The 23,787-nt window shown below is 36.7% G+C and overlaps 1 pseudogene; it reads right to left on the reverse strand.

The window, feature by feature from the left end:
- LOC100515740 overlaps window positions 4,348-23,787 on the reverse strand; it is a 43,129-nt pseudogene continuing 23,689 nt past the window's right edge.

The raw sequence follows: 23,787 nt of genomic DNA on the forward strand, positions 1-23,787 counted from the left end.
TTCATCACCTCATCCTTATGTTACTCTGCTCTTTGCCACGTGACAGCTGCCACGAAGAGAACTATCCTTCAAACTTGAGTTGCTTCTCAATTCTTAGTAGCCCGGCAAGCTCTGAAGGGACCTGTATTCATTTGTGACTTGTAGGATACAACAGACATAAATAAAGTCTTCATTTTCAGTTTCAAAGGATAAGCCCGTAGTGAAAATGTGATGCTGAAATGCTTATTCTAATCGCTCCTTCCCCCGTCTTTCACCTCACACTCAAAGCCAAGTATAAGTTGAATCATGGGAAATTTTACATAAAAACATACAAAAATGTGTTTTCTTTTTCATGCAGTATGGTGATGCCTGAGGATAGCCTCATGCTTTAGAACAGTGCTTCTCAAACACAAACATGTATCTGAATGGCAGATTCGTTTAAAATGCAGTTCCTTTTCAAGTCTCTAGTGGGGCAGGAAGTGCTATAGTTCTAACCAAGATTCAATGTCTTGGACCACTCATGAGTAGCAAGATTTTAGAATTAACAATGCATTATCAGAATAATTCAACTCACTGGATACTTGAACAATTTGGGGATAGAGAAATTTGTAACTTTGATGATTTGCCTAAAGTTATGTCATGAATCAAATGTCACATTGCTGCCACTATACTCATTCTTCCAACCACAAACTATGCTGCTGTAGATCAGTGGTTCTAAATTCCCACTGGTTACCAGGTCCTAGGAGATGCTGGTTCACTGTGTCTGGCCTGGGTCTGAGTATCACTATTCTCTTTTTTTTTTTTTCTTTTTTTTTCTTTTTTTGCCATTTCTGGGGCTGCTCCTGTGGTATATGGAGGTTCCCAGGCTAGGGGTCCAATCGGAGCTGTAGCCACCGGTCTATACCAGAGCCACAGCAATGCAGGATCCAAGCCTCATCTGCAACCTACACCACAGCTCACGGCAACGCCGGATCCTTAACCCACTGAGCAATGGCAGGGATCAAACCCGCAACCTCATGGTTCCTAGTCGGATTCGTTAACCACTGAGCCACGAACTCTGAGTATCACTATTCTTTAAAAGGACTGGCAGGTTATTCTGATACTCTGCCAGATTAAGAGCCACAATTAAAGATAAAGGCTGGGAGTGAAATATATATTTATTCAAATCTAACAATGGATGAGACCTGTGTTTATCAATCTTCAGTAGTACCAGCATCTGCTGGAGAGCTTGTTAAAACACAGGCTATAGGGCTCTATCGCCAAGAATTTGTTCCTGGATGGGTGGGTGTCCAAGAATTTGCATTTCTAACAAATTCACAGTTGTTGCTGACTTCCTGTTCTTAGTGCCAAGACCACACTTGGAGAACCAGTGTGTTCAGATGAAGATGAGATGATGACCTACACACACTTAAAAGTTAATGAATTTACCTCTACATTTGATTATTATCATTCCTTAATATCCAGCCAACATGATTTATTCAGGCTGGATATTAAGGACCTATAATAATCAAATGTAGATACTTTCTCATAAATCATTTTTTTCAACAAAAATAACATTACAACAAGGATGCTATGTAAAGAAAATATTTGCTGCAGGCTAAGTGTCTTTGTCATTGCAACAGCACTAGATTTCATATGGTAAATTTCAAGGTAGCACATTTTTTTTTCCTCTCCATATATTTAAGGAATTAAATCCATGCACCATAGAAGAGAAAAAGAAAATTATATGCCTCACAATGACTTCCTCTTTCAAACGCTTTATTCAATCATTTAAATGATTTCAACAGTGCCTTCATTATTATCTGCAAGTAGTTAATCTCATTCTAGAGACACTGGGAATAAAATTTCAAATCACTCAAATTCACGGGGAGCAGTAGAATTTTTGTTACCTCTTTAAAACTCAGGTTATAAAATTACTATGGTACCTTGTACAAATATAAAAAACCCTTGTTAATTTCTTTTTTTTTTTTCTTTCTTCCCTAAGAAAGGGCTTTAAAATACAAGCCACACAGAATGCATCTTATTTATGTAGGAAATTTTAGGTCTTGGTCTTTTGTTCTTCAGGCAATATAGGATCCCCAACCACAAAAACAAGGAATGGTTTTGTACAGTAACATGAATGTAGTCAAAGAAATGAGGAATTATATTGTTGTTAATGAATAAAACAGACATTCAGCTCTCTCTCTCTCTGTCTGAAATTAGAACACATATTTTGGTGTTTGAATCCAGGCTTGGACCCTTACTAGTTATTTGAGATTGACAGTTTATTTAACCTTTCATAGTTGTGGAATTAATTATATCTACACATGAAAATTGCAGTGCACATTAATAAAAATGACACACCTAAAGCATCTAGTATATTACCTAGCACATAATAGGTGTTCAATAAATGATAGAAATTCTCCTCATAAAAGGTCATCAAATTTCAGCTTGAACAGATTTATCACTGAGCTACGCATTCTCTTGTAATTGAATTCCATTTATAGGGTCGTTTACAAATTGAAAAAGTTCCTTTTTGTGTCTCCACATACTTCACTTTCAGCCACAATAAACTGCAGCAAACACAATATGTTAAGGAGTTAGAAAGATGAAAACTTTCAGCAATAATTGAAAGTATTTTACAACCTAATCTGAGCTCAAACATATTTTACAACCTAATCTGAGCTCAAACAATCTTAAAGATGTAATATAAATGCAGTGAAGACTTTAAGTACCAAAAAAAGGTAAGTGCTATAGGAACCTTGATATAGACCCTTGTCCTAATTTTTTTTAAAGTCTTAAACAAAAAATTTATTGCTACAAATTTTTCAAACATATTAATATCTACTTAATAAACATAAAATTTTAAATAATGTAAAATACAATAACAGGCAAAACATTTTTGTTCAATGGATTATAAGAATTGTCCAGGCCCATCTGTCTCCTAAGCATACCCACTTTCTGGTGGTTATAAGCCAAGAAATTCCATAAAGATCACCTGAAATATGTAGTTTTTAGACAGACATTTCACATAAAAACAGGTAGAATATTCTTGGGGCAGGAATTATTTTTTTGGCCACACCCATGGCATGCAGAAATTCCCAGGCCAGGGATCAAAATGGCACCATGGCAGCTAACTGAGCCACTGCAGTTACAATGCTGGGTCCTTAACCCACTGTGCTACAATGGGACACCCAGGAATATTCTCAAAAGTACTATCTGTATCTTCTCTTTTCTCCATAAAGTTTACTTAATATGTAACACAAGCCACATAAACATCAGGCACTCAAGATGCATTCAATGTAATAACTGATAAATAAGTTACTTCAAATTATTTTATACTAATTTTTTGTTTTTTAATGGCCACACCTGTCGAATATGGAAGTTCCTAGGCTAGGGGTCAAACTGGAGGTGTAGCTGAGGACTGTGCCACAGCAACACCTGATCCAAGGCACATCTGCAACCTATGCTGCTGCTTGTGGTTATACCGAATCCTTAACTCACCGAGTAAGACCAGGGATCAAACCCGAAGCCTGATGGATACTATGTTGGGTTCTTAACTTACTGAGCCACATTAGGAACTCCAATTTTATACCAACTTTTAAAAAAATTTCTAATTGTAAAAATAATACACTTGTATCCCAACCAATAAAATCCAACATTTAAGTATTTTCACTCCTAAGAAACTGATTAAAATAGAATTATACTTGATCTGAGCAACCACTTCTAAGGAATTTTGAAATTACATTTGAAAGTCATTCATGGTATACAAATCACACTGAAGTCAAAGCAGTGATGAGATCTGTCCTGCAGAAATGCTGAGTCCCCAGGATCCAACCTCTAAAATAAACTACAGGCAATGGAGACCTCACGTTCTTTGTGATACAAGCAAGAACATTAAAATAGTCTCAAGGCCTACAGCTGGGATTTATGGGGGAACACAGTTTGACAGGCAGAATTTTACTTTATAGACAAATATGAGGGGACTTGACTATTCCTTTTATTAAGATCTGCAGATTATAAGTGCTGTAAATTTTCTACACATTTTAAAAATATTTAACAGGAAATTTCTATCTCTAAAAAAAAGCAAAGCAGATATATAATTAACTCTATTAAAATATTTGCATGATATAATGCTTTTTCCTGTAAGTTGAAAGCTGCCAGGACTAAATGCCACCAAGCAAATGTTCAAGTCATAAAAAATACAGGTACTTTGGACATATCAAATAAGAAAAAACCAAAATTGATATAATATTTGAATTCATTAAATAAAATGTTCCATCGACCCCCAATCTACATTTTTGCAGAGTTTATTAGCTATATTTTCCTCCTAATATATAAAACATTAAAATATAGCATACACAGCAAAGATTTCATTGTTAGTAATTTTCAGTCTTCAAGACCAACAGCCTTAATCTTTGAATGGTTTTTTAAATCTTCATCTTTAAAAAAATATGTATAATTCTCTTTCCTTCTGATGCAGTTTATTAGATGCCAACGCTTTTCTTTTGGTCTTCACATCAGCAAGAATATCAATAAGAAGATGATTTAACTCATTCAAATTCAACTTGATGAAACTGCTCTCTTAACCCCTGATCACTAGGCAAAAGCTGATTTACTCCTTGATACAAAGCATCAACAAAGCATGTCCACATCATTATCTAGTTTGAACAGAAAGAAGAAATGTACTCGAGCAGATGTTGCCAAGTGCTCTTGTTAAGAAAGAAATGTCCTGTTTTAATTTCTCGGTCACTTCTTCCAGGTTTCTATGGATTATAAACAATTCCTTTTTCTGATTCTCTCCTTCTAAAAGCTGATAAAGTGTACGAGTAGACTAATCCTTGGTATCAATGGTATTCCTTGGATTTAGCTGCTGAGATACTGATGGGTCTGTTAGCGCTCGTGGAGCGTCAAATTACTTTTAAGTTCTTGAACCGAGTTTTCAAGTTGATGATGTACGTCCCAATGGTTTCTCAATTCAATTTCATATGATCATTGTAGAAGTTCAGGAGCTGCCTTTTGCTTTATCAACTGATGTAAAACTAACTCTTGTCTTGCTGTATGATAGTCCTGTGTAGCCATGTGCAAATCCCTTTTTACAACTGGCATATTCAATAACTGGGCACTCTCTTTTAGCCCAGCAGGCAAACTTTTGTCTTTTATCTGAGTGATCTATTCTTCAAATTTCAGAACCTCACTATTCAAGCTAGAAATTTTGAATAGTTGAATAACCTAGCATCCAAATTATCTCTGCCAAGAGCCTTGCTAGTCAGGCTATGAAGATTTTCCTTTGCCCATTTTATACTTGATTTCATGATCAAATAACTTGCTTTCAAGTGAATTAACTGATGTTGAGTACAAAGGTATGCTAGCTGCTGCCTAGCCATGTCTAGCAGTCGCTCCTCAAAAACTTCTTGATTATCACAGATAGATGGTGCTTATATATCTAAACGTTGAAAATTTTCTTCACTTGAACTTTAAAAGACTTTGTGGATACTCTGAAAGAACTGCTTTCTGGTATATAAGGTTAATGCTGTTGTGCTTTGCTCTTCTTGGCTTAGATATTTTCCCAAGGAAAACTGAGATTAAAAACATCAGTGGATTTGTCCCTTGACCCAAATTAGAATGTCTGAAGAATGTCATTAATTTTGCAACTCCATCACTAAGAGCCTGAAGTTCATTACTGATTTTAGTATTTGAAGCACTTAGAATTCCTTGACTCTGCTTTTGGCTTTTTATTGGCTTCTTCTTCTTTAGCATTTAAACTCAGGGATTTGTAGCTAGTGACTGAAGCCATCAATTGGCATTTATTACATTGCTGAATTTTCAGGTTCTTTAATTTCTGTGGAGTTTGAGACTCATTCTTTAATTTCTCTAGCTTTTTGTCATTCAGGGTAGGTGTCTGAAAATCAGAAGTTTTACAGGTTTTAAGAACCTCATCCACTGCAGCTCCTTCTAGGATGAGAGTGCCTGATTTTTGAAGAATGCTAAAAGCTTCCAGCTCCTCCCCAGGCAACACATTCTGTTCACTCACAATACAACAAAACCACTTCAAAAATGATTCATTTTCTACAGTCTCAAAGAACCAGTCAAACCTTCCCCATTAAGAATATCAGCTTTGGCAACAGAGATCCTAAAGGAAACAATAGAAAAGTTAGACTTCATTGATATCTTCAGGACACTACATCCAAAAAAATCAGAATACACATTCTTCTCAAATGCTCATGGAACATTCTGAAGAATCGACCACATATTGGGACACAAAGCTAATCTCAATAAATTTAGGAGCATAGAAATTATCTCAAGTATCTTCTCTGACCACAATGCCATGAAATTAGAAATCAACCATGGGAAAAGCAAAGAGAAAAAACCTACTCCATGGAGACTAAACAACATGCTACTAAAAAACCAATGGGTCAATGAGGAAATCAAGAAGGAAATTAAAAACTACCTTGAAACAAATGATAATGAAGACACAACCTCTCAAAATCTATGGGATGCTGCGAAAGCAGGGCTCAGAGGGAAATTAATAGCAATACAGGCCTTTCTCAAAAAAGAAGAAAGATCCCAAATTGACAACTTAACCCTCCACCTAAATGAATTAGAAAAAGAAGAACAAAAAAGTCCTAAAGTCAGCAGAAGGAAGGAAATTATAAAGATCAAAGAAGAAATCAATAAAATAGACACTCAAAAAACAATAGAGAAAATTAATAAAACCAAGAGCTGGTTCTTTGAAAAGGTGAACAAAATGGACAAACCCCTGGCCAGACTCACCTAAAAGAGGAGAGAAAGAACCCAAATAACCAAAATTATAAGTGAAAAAGGAGCAATCACAACGGATACAGCAGAAATACAAAAAACCATAAGAGAATACTATGAACAACTATATGGCAATAAGTTTGACAATCTGGAAGAAATGGACAATTTTCTAGAATCTTACAGCCTGCCGAAACTGAATCAAGTAGAAACAGACCAACTGAACAGACTGATCACCAGAAATAAAATTGAAGAGGTCATAAAATCACTCCTTACAAATAAAAGTCCAGGACCAGATGGCTTCACAGGTGAATTCTATCAAACATATAAAGAGGAATTTGTGCCCATCCTCCTTAAACTCTTTCAAAAGGTTGAAGAAGAAGGAATACTCCCAAAGACATTCTATGAAGCCACCATCACCCTCATTCCAAAACCAGACAGAGATACCACCAAAAAAGAAAACTATCAGTCAATATCATTGATGAATATAGATACAAAAATTCTCAACAAAATCTTAGCCAACCGAATCCAACAACATACCAAAAAAATTATACACCATGACCAGGTTGGGTTCATCCCAGGTTCACAAGGATGGTTCAACATACGCAAATCAATCAGCATCATACACCACATTAAAAAAAAAAAGTCAAAAATCATATGATCATCTCAATAGATGCAGAAAAAGCATTTGACAAAGTCTAACATCCATTCATGATCAAGACCCTCGCCAAAGTGGGTATAGAGGGAACATTCCTGAATATAATCAAAGCCATTTATGATAAACCCACAGCAAATATAATCCTCAATGGGGAAAAACTGAAAGCCTTCTCACTCAAATCTGGAACAAGACAGGGATGCCCACTCTCACCACTGCTCTTCAACATCGTTTTGGAAGTCCTAGCCACAGCAATTAGACAAACAAAAGAAATAAAAGGCATCCATATAGGAAGAGAAGAGATCAAACTGTCTCTGTATGCAGATGACATGATACTATACATAGAAAACCCTAAGGACTCAATCCCAAAACTACTTGAACTGATTCATAAATTCAGCGAAGTAGCAGGATATAAGATTAACATTCAGAAGTCAGTTGCATTTCTGTATACCAGCAATGAAATATTAGAAAAGGAATACAAAAATATGATACCTTTTAAAATTGCACCTCACAAAATCAAATACCTCGGAATACACCTGACCAAGGAGTAAAGGACCTATATGCCGAGAACTATAAAACTTTAATCAAAGAAATCAAAGAAGATGTAAAGAAATGGAAAGATATTCCATGTTCCTGGATTGGAAAAATCAATATTGTAAAAATGGCCATCCTACCCAAAGCAATCTACAGATTCAATGCAATCCCTATCAAATTACCCATGACATTTTTCACAGAACTAGAACAAACAATCCAAACATTTATATGGAACCACAAAAGACCCAGAATCGCCAAAGCAATCCTGAGAAACAAAAACCAAGCAGGAGGCATAACTCTCCCAGACTTCAAGAAATACTACAAAGCCACAGTCATCAAAACTGTGTGGTACTGGTATCAAAACAGACAGACAGACCAATGGAACAGAATAGAGAATCTGGAAATAAACCCTGAAACCTATGGTCAATTAATCTTTGACAAGGGAGGCAAGAACATCAAATGGGAAAAGGAAAGTCTATTCAGCAAGCATTGCTGGGAAACCTGGACAGCTGCATGCAAAGCAATGAAATTAGAACACACCCTCACACCATGCACAAAAATAAACTCCAAATGGCTGAAAGACTTAAATATACGACAGGACACCATCAAACTCCTAGAAGAAAACATAGGCAAAACACTCTCTGACATCAACATCATGAATATTTTCTCAGGTCAGTCTCCCAAAGCAATAGAAATTAGAGCAAAAATAAACCCATGGGACCTCATCAAACTGAAAAGCTTTTGCACAGCAAAGGAAACCAAAAGAAAACAAAAAGACAACTTACAGAATGGGAGAAAATAGTTTCAAATGATGCAACCGACAAGGGCTTAATCTCTAGAATATATAAACAACTTACAAACCCAACAGCAAAAAAGCCAATCAATCAATGGAAAAATGGGCAAAAGACCTGAATAGACCTTTCTCCAAAGAAGATATACAGATGGCCAACAAGCACATGAAAAAATGCTCAACATCACTGATTATAAGAGACATACAAATCAAAACTACCATGAGATACCACCTCACACCAGTCAGAATGGCCTCATTAATAAATCCACAAATAACAAGTGCTGGAGGGGCTGTGGAGAAAAGGGAACCCTCCTGCACTGTTGGTGGGAATGTAAACTGGTACAGCCACTATGGAGAACAGTTTGGAGATACCTTAGAAACCTATACATAGAACTTCCATATGACCCTGCAATCCCACTCTTGGGCATCTATCCGGACAAAGCTCTACTTAAAAGAGACACGTGCACCCGCATGTTCATTGCAGCACTATTCACAATAGCCAAGACATGGAAACAACCCAAATGTCCATCGACAGATGATTGGATTCGGAAGAGGTGGTATATATACACAGTGGAATACTACTCAGCCATAAAAAAGAATGACATCATGCCATTTGCAGCAACATGGATGGAACTAGAGAATCTCATACTGAGTGAAATGAGCCAGAAAGACAAAGACAAATACCATATGATATCACTCATAACTGGAATCTAATATCCAGCACAAATGAACATCTCCTCAGAAAAGAAAATCATGGACTTGGAGAAAAGACTTGTGGCTGCCTGATGGGAGGGGGAGGGGGAGGGAGTGGGAGGGATCAGGGGCTTGGGCTTATCAGACACAACTTAGAATAGATTGACAAGGAGATCCTGCTGAATAGCATTGAGAACTTTGTCTAGATACTCATGTTGCAACAGAAGAAAGGGTGGGGGAAAAATGTAATTGTAATGTATACATGTAAGGATAACCTGACCCCCTTGCTGTACAGTGGGAAAAAAAATTATGAAAAAAAAAGAATATCAGCTTTGGGGTAATCTATTTTTTTTAATGTTTACACAAACTCTTTTCCACAACTCAGGTTTTAACTACCCATTTTTTTTTTATTACTGATAAGGCTTCACAGTATTGATAGTTAGAAAATAAATCCAAATATATGCAAAACTAATGTTAAGTCCACAGAGAAGGGAGAAAAAGTATTTTTAGAATATATAATAATGTCCCTGAATGACTCAATTAGCATCCACCTTCAAGAAAGAACCCTGAGTCCAGATACGATCAACCTCAGGAAGTTCCACTCACTCTCCTCAGCAGCCCGTTGCACTCTCACTCATGGGAGTGCATGCACAGGAGGGCCCTAATTTTGGTAACTAATGGGAAGCTTTTAAAAAAAGGTTGGCATCTATTTCAAATTCTAGAATCTTTGTTTGCTCCTCTCCTCCTTGACACATTGCATGCATTTTTTAAATCATTGTCTCAACTTTTATTATTATTATTTTTTAATAGTTATTTCCCCAATACAATTTTTTTCTGCTGTACAGCATGGTGACACAGTTACATATACATGTACACATTCTGTTTTCACACATTATCATGCTCCATCATAAGTGACTAGACATAGTTCCCAGTGCTACACAGCAGGATCTCGTTGCTAATCCATTCCTGCATTTTTCATTTTTTACAGCAAGGATCAATTAGCTTATGTTGGGTGAAAAAACAACACAAAATCTCCCTTACTTAAAAATACAAAGATATGGTTGTCACACTACATGTCCAGTGAGGATCAGCTAGAAGATCTGATATCTGTTATCATCACTCCTGGACTCTGACTGGTAGAGCAGAATTTTCTGGAATGATGTTGGTGACTATGGATGCTTGGGCAATTAAAGGTTCCATCTGGAAGTCACACAGGTTCCTTCAGTTCGTATCTTATGGGCCAAGTAAGTCCCTTGGCCATCTGAATTAAGTGGGGAGGGATGAGGCATAGGCAAGAATAATAGTCTTATGTGAGCAAGAAAGAATCAAATATCTGTGCGTAGCCCAAATAATTTCCACTCAACCTCTGAGAAACACCCTCTTGTGTTGTCCTTCTGCAGTGCTGAGTTATGTTGATTCCCTTTGCATCTCTATACACTCTCCTCTGCTAATTCCTTTTATTTCTCCTTCCCTTATATGTGGTCACTTTCTAAGAATATGCCCTTGACTCATTTTTATTTGTTTATAATTCTCTTTCTTAACTTAATCTACCCATAAAACCATCAAAACTGCATAGATAATATCAGCACAAACAACTTTCTATCTTTCTTGAGTTCCAAACCTACATTTTCTTTTGGAAAATTTCCTTTGATGATTCATGGCCCTTCCATTTTCCTAATATTCCAGGAGTCAAGACATTCAATAATTTTGTACGTGTGTTTTCTTTCAACCTATCCATTCCCCTTTGTTTTTCTTTCTTTTTCTATTATGTATATTTTATTAGTTTAACCCCTTTAACCCCTTTATATCTCCTGTCCCTCCTTTAATTCCTCAGTGACACCATAAAACCAGGACATCTGCAGGTTCCCCCAAGCAGCCTCCCTGACCACAGGCTTGTTCCTTCAAAATTCCTTCCAAATTAATCTTTCTGAAATACAAAAATCTTCTTGATTCACTTATTTGCTTCTTATTTTTTAAACACCAGAATTAAATAGTAAATTCTCAGGAAAGCAAAGTAACAGCTTCTATCTGGTTTTATGTTTCCAGCTTTATTTCTAGCCAACCCACTATTGTACTTTACCCTGCAGTTCTATTAAATTATAGGCATTTTTTCACTTTCAGAGGTTCACAATCATGGCCTATTTTGCCCACTCTCTACCTCCAAGGGGCATAGGCCATGTCTAGAGATGATTTTTTTTTTTTTTTTTTGGTCACAACTAGTAAGAAGACTTGCTGGCATTTATTGGATAGAAGCCAGAGATGTTGCCAAACATTCTTAAATGACCACAGCCTCCAATAACAAAGAGTTATATAAATCAAAATAGAGATAGTACCATTGTTGAGAAAACCTGCCCTAATCAATATAATAATTTTTTTTTTTTAAAGGGCTGCACCCATGGGCATATGGAGGTTCCCAGGCTGCTGGCAGAATTGGAGCTATAAATGCAGGCCACAGTAACTTGGGATCTGAGCTGTGTCTGCTACCTACACCACAGCTCATGGCAACACCAGATCCTTAACCCACTGATCAAGTCCAGGAATAGAACCTGCGTCCTCATGGATGCAACCCAGATTCTTTTCCATTGAGCCACGATGGGAAATCCCCAACATTATAATTTTCATCTCTGTGCCTTTGTACATGCTGCTCTCTTTCATAGATGCTGCCTCCACCCTGCCCCATCCCAATGTCTATCAAATTTCTACTAGTTCCTCCAGGTTTATTCTTTGCATCGTAGACTCTGAAATTATTGACTAATCTTCATTCCCAATTGTACTTGACAAGTTATTTTACTCCAGTCATATTATACTCTTTCTCAAAATCATTCACTGACTCTCCATTATCTCCATTGCCGATCTCACTTACCTTGGTATTAAAAGCCCTGGAAAATATGGCAATAAACTACCCTAAATTTCCCCCAAACCACCATTTATCATTTGTTTCTTTTTTTCTTTTTCTTTTTTTTTTTTTTTGTCTTTTTGCTATTTCTTTGGGCCGCTCCCGCGGCACATGGAGGTTCCCAGGCTAGGGGTTGAATCGGAGCTGTAGCCACTGGCCTACGCCAGAGCCACAGCAACGCAGGATCCGAGCCACGTCTGCAACCTACACCACAGCTCACGGCAACGCCAGATCGTTAACCCACTGAGCAAGGGCAGGGACCGAACCCGCAACCTCATGGTTCCTAGTCGGATTCGTTAACCACTGTGCCACGATGGGAACTCCCATTTGTTTCTTTTAATTCATATGCTCCCCTGTCTGTTCATCTCTACCAACTAAACTCTTACCAGATTTTCAAAGATCAGCTTATGCAAATCCTCAGTTCTTTGGGGGAATCTGTTTGGCTATATCTTTGACTTACCCTCCTTCTGGTCATCTACTTACTTTTTTCTGGTCATTTCATCATGGTCACTGAAAACCTGAGCACAAGGACTATAGACAATATAAATTGCCAATAGAATCCTGAAAGAAATCTACCTGGATGGCATTTTTAGTTGTTTAAAAGTTTCATATCAATAAAAATGTAGTCAATATAAATTGCCAATAGAATCCTGAAAGAAATCTACCTGGATGTCACTTTTAGTTGTTTAAAAGTTTCATACCAATAAAAATGTAGTCAATATAAATTGCCAATAGAATCCTGAAAGAAATCTACCTGGATGGCACTTTTAGTTGCTTAAAAGTTTCATTTCCAGATATAGTATATGATATGTACCATGCTGAATTGTATCCCTCCAACAAAGATACATCGAAGTCCTAAATCCCAAGACCTTAGAATGCTATCTTAGTTAGAAATAGGGTCTTTACTGGGGACTCCTGTTGTGGCTCGGTGGTAATGAATCTGTCTAGTATCCTTGAGTATGAGGGTTTGATCACTGGCCTCATTCAGTGGGTTAAGGATCCAGTGCTGTCATGAGCTGTAGTGTAGTTCACAGATGTGGCTTGGATCCTGTGTTGCTGTGCTGTGGTGTAGGCCAGCAGGTGTCTGATTCAATCCCTAGCCTGGGAACTTCCATATGCTGCAGGTGAAGCTCCCCCCCAAAAAAAAAGAAAAAGAAAGAAAGGGGGGTTTGGGATAGAAATGCTATAAAATTTGGTTGCGATGATCGTTGTACAACTATACATGTAATAAAATCCATTGAGTAATAAAAAATAAAAGAAAGACAGAAAGAAAAAGAAAATTTTTTACAGAGAGAGTACAATTAAAATGGGATCATTCAAGGAGACCTTAATCCAATATGATTAGAGTTTTTATAAAAAGAGAAAATTTGGACAGAGGGATAGATAGACATGCACAGAGGAAAAAGGATGTGAGGACAAGGGAGAAAATGGACATGTGACTGGAAGCATTTGTAAGCCCAGGAATGCCAAAGGATTTCCAGCCAACATCAGACGCTAGGCGAGGCCAGAAAAGATCTCTGCTAGAGCCATCCGGGAGCATGGCTCTGATGATAACTTTGTTTCCAGTTATAGCTTCCAAGACTGTGGGGCAATAAATTTCTATTTTTTAAAGGCACTCAGTTTTTGATACTTAGTATGACAACCCTAATAAATGAATACATTCTGTATGCAAGTATTTAAACGGTGTTCTTTTCCTTCCTCTGCATTTCATGGTAGTATAATTCATTTTTCTCAGTTTATAACCACAAAAACCTCAGGAGGAAAGTTTCTACAAATCAGCACCAATAGCTATAAACCTATAGTGACAACAGTAGAATAATCAGAGTTCCAGACCAATGGAGTTTTCTAATGGCATCCATTAAGTGTTGACACTCAGGTAGTTAGATATTCATCTCTGTGTCTATAACAGGCATTTCAGCTTGTAACAATTGCTCTAGTAATAAAGGTAGGACTTTTAAGGTTATATTGGTATTTATAAACTTTAAATAATTCACTTTAAAAAGAAATAGTAATTTCTGAAAATTAATTGTATAAAAATTATCTTCACTTATATATACTTGTTTTGCAGAGGAGAAAGAATTAGGAGGTCTTTTGTAGCCCTTTGTAAGGCTTTTGAATCTATGCAAATAATAACATCATAATTACCTCTGTGTTTAATTCTATTCACAATTCTTTTTCTTTTTTTCACAATGAGATGGTGGTTTTGAACATTCTTTCAGATATTTGGACTCTATGTATTCTGCAAAAATATTTTAAAAATCTTTATTATTATGGTTGATTTACAAGGTTCTGTCAAATTCTGCTCTACAGCAAAGTGACCCAGTCATACATACAGGTATATATGCATCCTTTTCCTCGTATTATCCTCCATCATGTTCTATCATGAGTGACTAGATACATTTCCTTGTGCTATACAGCAGGATCCCATTGCTCATCCACTCCAAATGCAATAGTTTGCATCTACTAACCCCAAACTCCCAGTCCATTCCACTCCTTCCCCCTTGGCAAACACAAAATATTTTAATTAAAGTTTTTTTTCTTCACAAAGAGTAGCACTCTGCCCTAAGTCAATGCTAATACCTTCATTCTTATTAATAATCATGAAAATCTACTCAGAAAAGAGACCATGTTTAGCACTGAACTTTTCTAGGTGCATGCAGTGCATTCTTAACTCACAGCTGAAGACTGGCCTCAAAGTTGTAAATTTTATGATAGGTTGGTGTAGGGAAGTTTAGCACCTAACTTAGTTGGCTGTTTCAAATGATGGCTCCTTGATGAGTGATGTTCCAAACAGCCTCCGATGAAAGCAGATCTCTTGCCCCAGTTCTGAGTGAAGAGTTTCCACAGGAGTACTTGTTCAAAAGAGATGTTCCATCCATATCCATAAGTGGAAGTCAGCAGGGACATGTTTTTAATCTGAAAATATGGAAGCGCCAAGGCTGGGTAACTGGTATTTTGCTTGGAATGAGGAGGATGCGTGTTGGCAAGACCAACTGAGCCTAGCCATCCCCATTTCCTTCTCTGATGACCTCATGCACAGTCATCACGCTTACTATGTTAGTATTCAAGTGGCTTCTCTTGGGAAAACAGACTTAGGATAATAGTTATGGAATATTCAAAGGTCATAGGAAGAGATTAGAAAATTCTTATTTTTACTTTTATTTCATGGACACGTTGCTTTTTGATCAGGTTGAGTCAATATTGTGAGTCTGTTTTGAAACTCTACTTTCCAACAGTGTATCTATTTACCAGTCTTACCCTGTTTGAATTATTATTGATTCATATTACACGTCAGTTATTACAGTTTAAAATAGGGTAAAAACCAAAACAGTATGGGGGTTCCTAAAAAAGCTGAAAATGGAACTACCGTATGATCCAGTATTTCCTCTCCTGGGTATTCATCTAAAGAAAATGAAAACATTAATTTGAAAAGATATATGCATCCTTATGTTCACTTGTAGCATTATTTACAATAGTCAAGATATGGGAACAACTAAAGGGCCCATCAATAGAAAAATGGATAAGGAAGATGTGAGATGTCAATATCTATATCAATATCTGTATCTACGTCTATGATGTAATCTCACTCAGCCATAAAAAAGAATGAAATCTTATCTTTTGTTACCACAGAGATGGACCTAGAGGGTATGATATTAAGTGAAATTAAGTCATATGAAGAAAACAATTACTGAGATTACATTTATATATGGGATCTAGAAAATAAAAAAATGAGCAAACATAACAAAACAGAGAGAGAGTCATAGATGCAGAGAACAAACAGGTGGCTACCAAAGGGGAGGCGGGTGGGGAGAGGAGAGAAATAAGTGAGGGAAATTAAGAGGTAAAGACTTCCAGTTACAAAACAAGTCATGGGTATGAAATGTACAGTGTGGGAAATAAAGCCAATAACAATGTAATAGGTTCGTATGGTGACAGATGACAACTAGACTTACAGCAGTGATTATTTTCAAATGTACAGATATAATGAATTACTATGTTGTGTATTAGGAACTAACATAGTGTTGTTGCTAAATTATACTCATAAACACCAAGCCAAACAAACTCATAGAAAAAGATACAAGATTTATCATTACTAGATGCAGGGGGTAGGGAGATGGTAATTTGGATAAAAATGATTAAAAGCACGAACTTCCAGTTAGAAGATAAATAAGTACGAGGGGTGTAATGTACAACATGATAAATGTAATTAACACCGCTGTGTTATGTGATACATGAAAGCTGTTAAGAGAAAATCATAGGAATTTTTATCACAAAGAAAAAACATTTTTTTCTATGATTTTGTGTCCATAAGAGATGATGAATGTTCGCTAAACTTATCGTGGTCCTTATTCTGTGATGTATGAAAGCCAAATGATTACGCTGTACACCTTAAACTTATACCGTGATGTATGTCAGTCATAGCTCAATAAAACTGGAAGGAATTTTTTCTTAACTTTTAAAAGCAATTTCATTTTATTAATTTTGAAGATTAATTTTACAAATAGTTTGTCAAGTTAAAAATATTTTCTATTTTGACTGGGGTTTTGCTTCACAGACAAATTATTTAGGGGAATAATGAAACCTTTGCAATCTTCAGTTCACTTTCATTAAGAAAAGGAGCATATTTTTAAAATGTATTTAATTATTTTCTTCCTATCTGAATAGTTTCAAATTTATTTTTCAAATCAAACATAATACTTTCAAATCACATTTTTGTGATGAATATCTCCAGATAAAAGTGGCTAATAGTTAGTAATTGTATTTGACATGAGCAAAGAACATGAATATCGCTAGCTTAAATAAGATGGAGATTTGTATTATCACCTGTAATTCAGTCTGAGTTTCGGTTGTTCAGCACTACTACTGGCGTTATGGCCTAACGAATGTTCCAGGCTTCACTTTCCATTTGCACTGCTATGCTTAGCAAGCTTCTTCCTTCTTAAGATTGCCTCATGGTTCAAAAATCCTGGCTGCAAAGGCAGCCATCATATGTACAAAGCCAGCCATCGCATCTACAATTCAGGCAGGAATGAGGAGAGGGGAAGGCAAAAGGTACCTGCTTAGTGAGTAAGCGCCCATAAGAGCTTTATTGGAAGTTTTTTGGATAGGCATAGTTCTACCCTAAAATACAGTGCATCTTTTAAAGAATAAATATAGCATAAATCTGTCTATTTGTCTATTTGTCTATCTATCTATCACCCATCCATCCAACTTTCTATCTATACTTCCACCTTACATTCTAATTTCTCTGCATTTTATATATCAGTATTATTCAATATTGAAATTTGTTTTTAAAAGTTCGATTATGAGGAACCGAAGGATGATGCAATTAACCCGGTAATGTGTCATCTTTGCTGCCTAGAGTTTTCCATCACTGATCATTTATCATTATCCTTACTTTTAATAAACAGTGGAAATACTGCATGACAAAAGTGGACTCTAGACAACAATTGTTCAAATGTGGATATGAAACTGACTGCTAACCACAAGTTCTTTTATGGTGTTTTATACTTTGATTGCCATTCATGCCAAGGAATTACTCAATTTCTCCACCATTTTATCTCTTCAAGGCTGTTAAACTTTTCTTCATAGAGTATGGTATGACTTCATTTGTATGTGACATAAAGTTTTGATTCATTTATTAAATTCTGTCCCAATTTTTTTCTCATTAGCTTGAGATAAAGTAATACAATAGTGTTATTTACCATATCCTTTATCCTTTCTTTTTTGGTGATGTCAAATCAAACTTTCAATTTATTAAATATCTTAGGAAGTAAAAGTCTAAGCTGATGAAAATGTCTTTCAATTACAAATTAACCCAGGATTTTATCTGAGTTCTGTCAGAAACAGAAATGACTGTTGGTATTGCAAATAGAGGAAACTGAATACTGGTAATTGAATACCCAGGTGATGGAAGATCTGAGCATTTATGCAGAGAAACATGAAAGAGTAGAAGCAGCACAAAGAGGTCACTATCCTCAAGCTGAAAAGACTGACAGGAGGTAGTACCATCTATGTTCAAAAGCCTGGACTTGCAGTTGACCTTAAAAAAAATATTCCTGCCCTGTTCTTCTCTGCCTTACCCTGTGGGAGTTGGGACCATGGTAAAAAGGGCGATTCAGTGGTAGCTGGACCACAAAGTATGTGCAAACACTCCGGCTGGAATGTCTGAAGTAGAGAGAGATTGGGAGGGATGGTGTGGCTTTTGAGGTCCTTCGGTCTTCCAGCTTCTGCCACCAGCTCCCAGTGACTAGGCGTGGTTTGAATAAGCTCGTAAGAAAGCCTGGGAAATGTAGTTCCCTGTGCTGTAATATTAGGTCAAGGAAAGGAAATATAATGGGTCTGAGGACAAACAGATAAATAACAGGCACACTGGTCTGTTTTCCCCTGTAAAATCGCCGCTTTTTTCTGCCCAAATCTGGGGCCCTGAAAACTGATCCCCATGGACTATACCATGTGCATCTTTTTGCCTTTTGGCTTCCCTCTTGTTTAGCACTGGCTGAAGATCAAGGAGCTGAGAAAATTCAGTTGTGGGTATTTATTCTTCTGATTTCTTTGTGCTAGCAACAGCCAGAGTTTGATGATTGGCTCTGGCTTTTCCTGGATTCTGGTAATACTGTCCCCCACTTTCCCTCTTGAGTTTGGCTGTGTTAACAGTTCCTTGTTCTGCTAGTCCCAGGGTGGCTTCATCCTTCCTTATTGGGTTCCCTTAATTCAGCAAACACATTTGGAAACAATCCTTTCATTAAACCATCTTCATTCACGTACACCCTTTGAACGTACAGTCTATTTTCTGCCAAGCTCATGTGTATTATATTGCGCAAATGAGTTTTGTCTTTATAAGCACTAGAGAAATTCAATACGAATGCAGGATAATTGTTATTTTGGCATTTGGACTTGCCTATCTATTGACAGCTGGGTTTATTTACTAATACATAAGAAGTAAAATTCTCTCATTTTAGGTAATTTCTTGATGTAACTTAATCTTAAATTCATGTGTACATACAAGCATTGAAATCAAATGACATTATTCAGTTGTAAAATATTACAGACATGGATCTCAGTGAGATATGAAGGTGGGGTCAATGAGGATATTCTGTATGGGGACACTGCAACATTCAGTCTTGTAGAAAACCGTTAGACTTGTTCTGAGGTCACTTTTTACTAACTATGTATAATTGGTGGCCAGGCAAGTACATAGCCAGTTTCCAAAATAGGTGAATGGCATTGCTAGTTTTGACAGCTTCTTTGAGTCGATTAAATAAAAATTAGAAAAAAAAAAAAAGGAGTTCCCCGTCACGGCTCAGTGGTTAATGAATCCGACTAGGAACCATGAGGTTGCAGGTTCAATCCCTCGCCTCGCTCAGTGGGTTAAGGATCCCTTGTTGCCGTGAGCTGTGGTGTGGGTCGCAGACGCGGCTCGGGATCTGGTGTTGCTGTGGCTCTGGTGTAGGCCGGCAGCTACAGCTCTGATGAGGCCCTAGCCTGGGAACCTCCATGTACCGCAGGTGTGGCCCTAGAAAAAGACAAAAAAATAAAAATAAAAATAAAAAAAGAATACAAGCTTCTCCAGACAGGGACATCCAGGTGGGCACAAGATTTGGGAGCAAGAAAAACATATGAAAAAAAAAGTATCCTTTGGTTATGGAAGGCTCAGTCTCACCAGAGATTCCAGGGCTTCACAGCTAACTTGGCAGGAGAGAACTCAGTGGACATAAGTCAGAAGCTAGAGATCAACCAAATCTAAGTATTTCAATATTTAATCAACTAACATGCATTTTTGTCCAAAGATCTCAGTTTGAGAAACATTGTAGCTATGACTAATCTACTCTCTTTTCTACGTTACTACATATTATTAGCAGATCCTTTAAGCAAATCTATGAAGAAGCAAACATCATCTCTATTGTAAGCAACTTTTTGCTTCTGTCATCTTTTCCTTTATCACCATGTGTATTACAGCAGACACTTTGTTTTCTAAAAATGGTTCCTGGAATCCTTAAACAAATCACCATAAACTTGAGTTGTTTTGCAGATTGTGAAAAACAAAACAAAACACAGAAATAGAGAGTAGACTAAGTGTTTTCCAGGGTTAAGGAGTCAGGGAAATAGGGAGAGGCTGGTAAAAGGGTATAAACGTACAGCTATAACATGAATAAGGTCAGATGATCAAATTGTAAAACATAGTGACTACAGTTAATAACACTGTGTAACTGAAATTTGCTAAGAAGGTAGAACTTAAATGGTTTCACAAAAAAAAAAAAGAAGGAAGGAAGGAAGGAAGGAAGGAAAGAAAGAAAAAGATAAAAAAAGATAAATATATAAGGTGATTGATATGTTAACTAAATGATAGGAACTTTCACAATGTGTTTGTGTATCAAATCACCAGGAAGTACACTTTAATTATCTTACTGTTTTATATGTCAATTATACCTGAATAAAGCTGAAGGGAAAACAAGAAAAGGAAAAAAAGTAGTCTCCTTTCTTGAAAAACATGTTTCTTAGAATTGACTTCTTAATAAAATTATAAGCAGAGAAATGTTAGCTTTAAACCTACTCCTAACCAAACCTTGCCCTCTACCTCTACTGGAAAATGTTCACTTTCCACTGCCTTTTGATGCTGGTAGTGAAGGTTCTTGCTACTTTTGGAATTATTTCTCAATTCACATATAAAACACGAGCTTTGTGAGAGATCCAGATATACTTACGCTCCATGAAATTTCTATTGAGAATTCCAGTAACCTCAGGAATCATTTTAGACCTTGAAGTCTCTTGAACTTAACTATTTTCCAAAAGATCTTTGACATGTAGTAGATGAAATTGAGTTTGACAAGCTGAAGCTAACGACATTGAGTATCTTTGTCTTTTTGACATTTTTCAGCTCTACTTTCACTTTGCATCATGCAGTTCACTCTTTTCTGTTTTCTAAAATGTCACTTTCTGCCCCCAAAACCAGTTCATACCCCTCTCCCGCTGTAGTCAGTTAGGACATAGAGAGAACAAAGTTGGATAAAGAAAGAGTTTTACTGCTGGGTTGTTGTATTTCATCTGATTTTTTATTAAAAATATAATAACTTTAAGCTTAACCATTGCATCTATAATAGCAAGCTGCTATTAACTATTTCAATAAAATGGATTTTGGCTAAAATGTTGTATACAGGTTATATATACATGGTAAACTTCCGAGCTTACAATTTCAAACATCTGATTTTAAAGTTTCACAGCAGATCTCCAATATTGACTTCTATTTTACGTGCTTTAATCATTTCATGTGTGAATTCGAAAGCAATTACCATAATTCTGTGACCTTCTGAAATACATGGGATCACTCCGAAACCATGTTCATGTTAGCTGATAAAAAAATTTCCAGATGAAATTATGCTGGTGTGTACATCATTTTTTCATTTTTTCTTACTTCTAAAATTCTAGTTTCTTATAGACCATGCTGTTTCAGAAACACATTTTTATTAGTTGTTTTCTAATATAGCTTTCACATTTTGATTGATACATTTGTTTTCAATTATGAGCTAACTTAAATCTTTTTTTCTTGCCTACTTTTTTTTCTTCTCTGCTTTTTCCCTTGGCTTTATTTAGATATAGTCAATATATAATATTGTGTAAGTTTAATGTGTCCAACATGTTGATTTGATACATTTATTATGAAATGATCACTATGATAATGTTAGTTAATATCTCTGCCCCATCACATAAATACCAATTCTCTTTTCATGATAAGAACATTTAAGATCTACTCTCAACAAATTTTCAAGTATATAATACAATATTATTCTCTGTAATGTACCTTGCTGTACATTAGGTCCATTGGTATACCTCAGCATTTTCCACATGGGGATTTTATCTCTTGTTTTCAGAAAGAAAAAGGAGTGGCCAGAAAAACCTTTTTTTTTTTTTTTTTAGAGCTGCCGGTGTGGCATTTGGAAGTTCCCAGGCTAGGGGTTGCATTGGAACTGTAGCTGCCAGCCTATGCCACAGATACAGTAATGCGGGATCTGAGCCACATCTGTGACCTACGCCACAGCTCACTGTGACCCTGGGTCCTTAACTCACTGAGCGAAGCCAGGGACCGAACCCCCATCCTCATGAATACTAGTCAGGTTTGTTTCTGCTAAGCCACAACAGGAAATCCCAGGCATCTGCTTTCATTCAAGTAACTTTAGTTCAAAATAATCCTTGTGCCAAAGTGGCATAATTTGAGATGGCATATTCTGCTTTCCAGTGTTAAGCCAACTCTTTTGCCCTTAAAGACTTTCTTCCATGTGGTGATAATATCAGAAAGAAGATAGGAGCTTGAAGAGGTATAGCTTGAGGGCATATCTCGTTTATTTACATGGTCTGTGAAAAACATCTTCGGCAGGCAAAATATGTCTCTAGAATGGAAGAACTCCTCTAGTACACAGACCCAATTTAATTTCTTTGCAAATAATTCAATTTCTTTTCCTTTCTTATATCATTCTTTGGTGGATACACAAAATGCTTGAACATCCTTCCCAGACTCTCTCCCATGTTAGAATTATCTGAACAGCATCTTTTTGCAAAACACTCCCTTGCTAGTTACTAGAAATTTAATTAACATATGGCTTTACCCTCTATGATATCATTTGCATAAAGAGAGCTCTGTTGCCAAGAACTACCGACTGACTATGGTTCATTCTTAGTTCAATCTTTTCTGAGCCCTCAGCTTTACTTGGTGAAACTCCAACTATGCTTTTAACCTGCTACACTCCTGCAGACTTTCTGCTTCTTTTTCCTTGCTCCCTCTGCCTCTCCACATTGTGTCACTGGCCTTTGTATACTTGCTTCTCAATTCAATGAATTTAATTCATATTATCTCTAGCAACGACTCCTGAGAATTTCCTCTTCTTTAATACAAGAGATTCTTTTTATGAGCAATGCCACCCACCACCATAAACCAGTGTGAAGTGATGATCTCAATGCCTGGTGTGTAGTTAAACATGTGACAAACGATACCTCCTAAGACAGGGTAATGTTTATGAAAAGATAATCTTTCTCTCCCTTATGGTTTATTGATCCTTCACTATCTAACCATTGCTATTTACCTAAGGGCTGATGGAAGAAGTTATCAATTTTCTTGAGTTTTGGTTTCTTTTCTTCCCAGAGAGAAGGGAGATTTAGGGTAGAGGCAATATACATTGACCTATAAATTGAAGTGAGAGGGATTTCCCCTGAATCTAGAAATAAATTACTGTGAGCTCTAGGAAGGAAAGATAAGAGCAGAGAGATGCACATTTAGATTAGAGCAGAGGGTTCCTGAGGGCTGCCAGGCTGAGAATTGCCTTAAGTTCAGGGTGGTGGACATCTCAAAGGCCAACTTGGGAACTGATTGCTGAGGTCAAGATCTTTTCCTTTTTCTCTCTTTACTTCCTTTTTTTTTTTTTTTTCCTGGTCTTTTTAGGGCCATACCCATGGCAAAACAGGGGTCTAATCGGAGCTGTAGCTGCTGGCCTACACCACAGACACAGCAATGCA

The sequence above is a fragment of the Sus scrofa genome, chromosome 8 (assembly GCF_000003025.6).
Source record: "Sus scrofa isolate TJ Tabasco breed Duroc chromosome 8, Sscrofa11.1, whole genome shotgun sequence".
NCBI classification, from domain to species: domain Eukaryota; kingdom Metazoa; phylum Chordata; class Mammalia; order Artiodactyla; family Suidae; genus Sus; species Sus scrofa.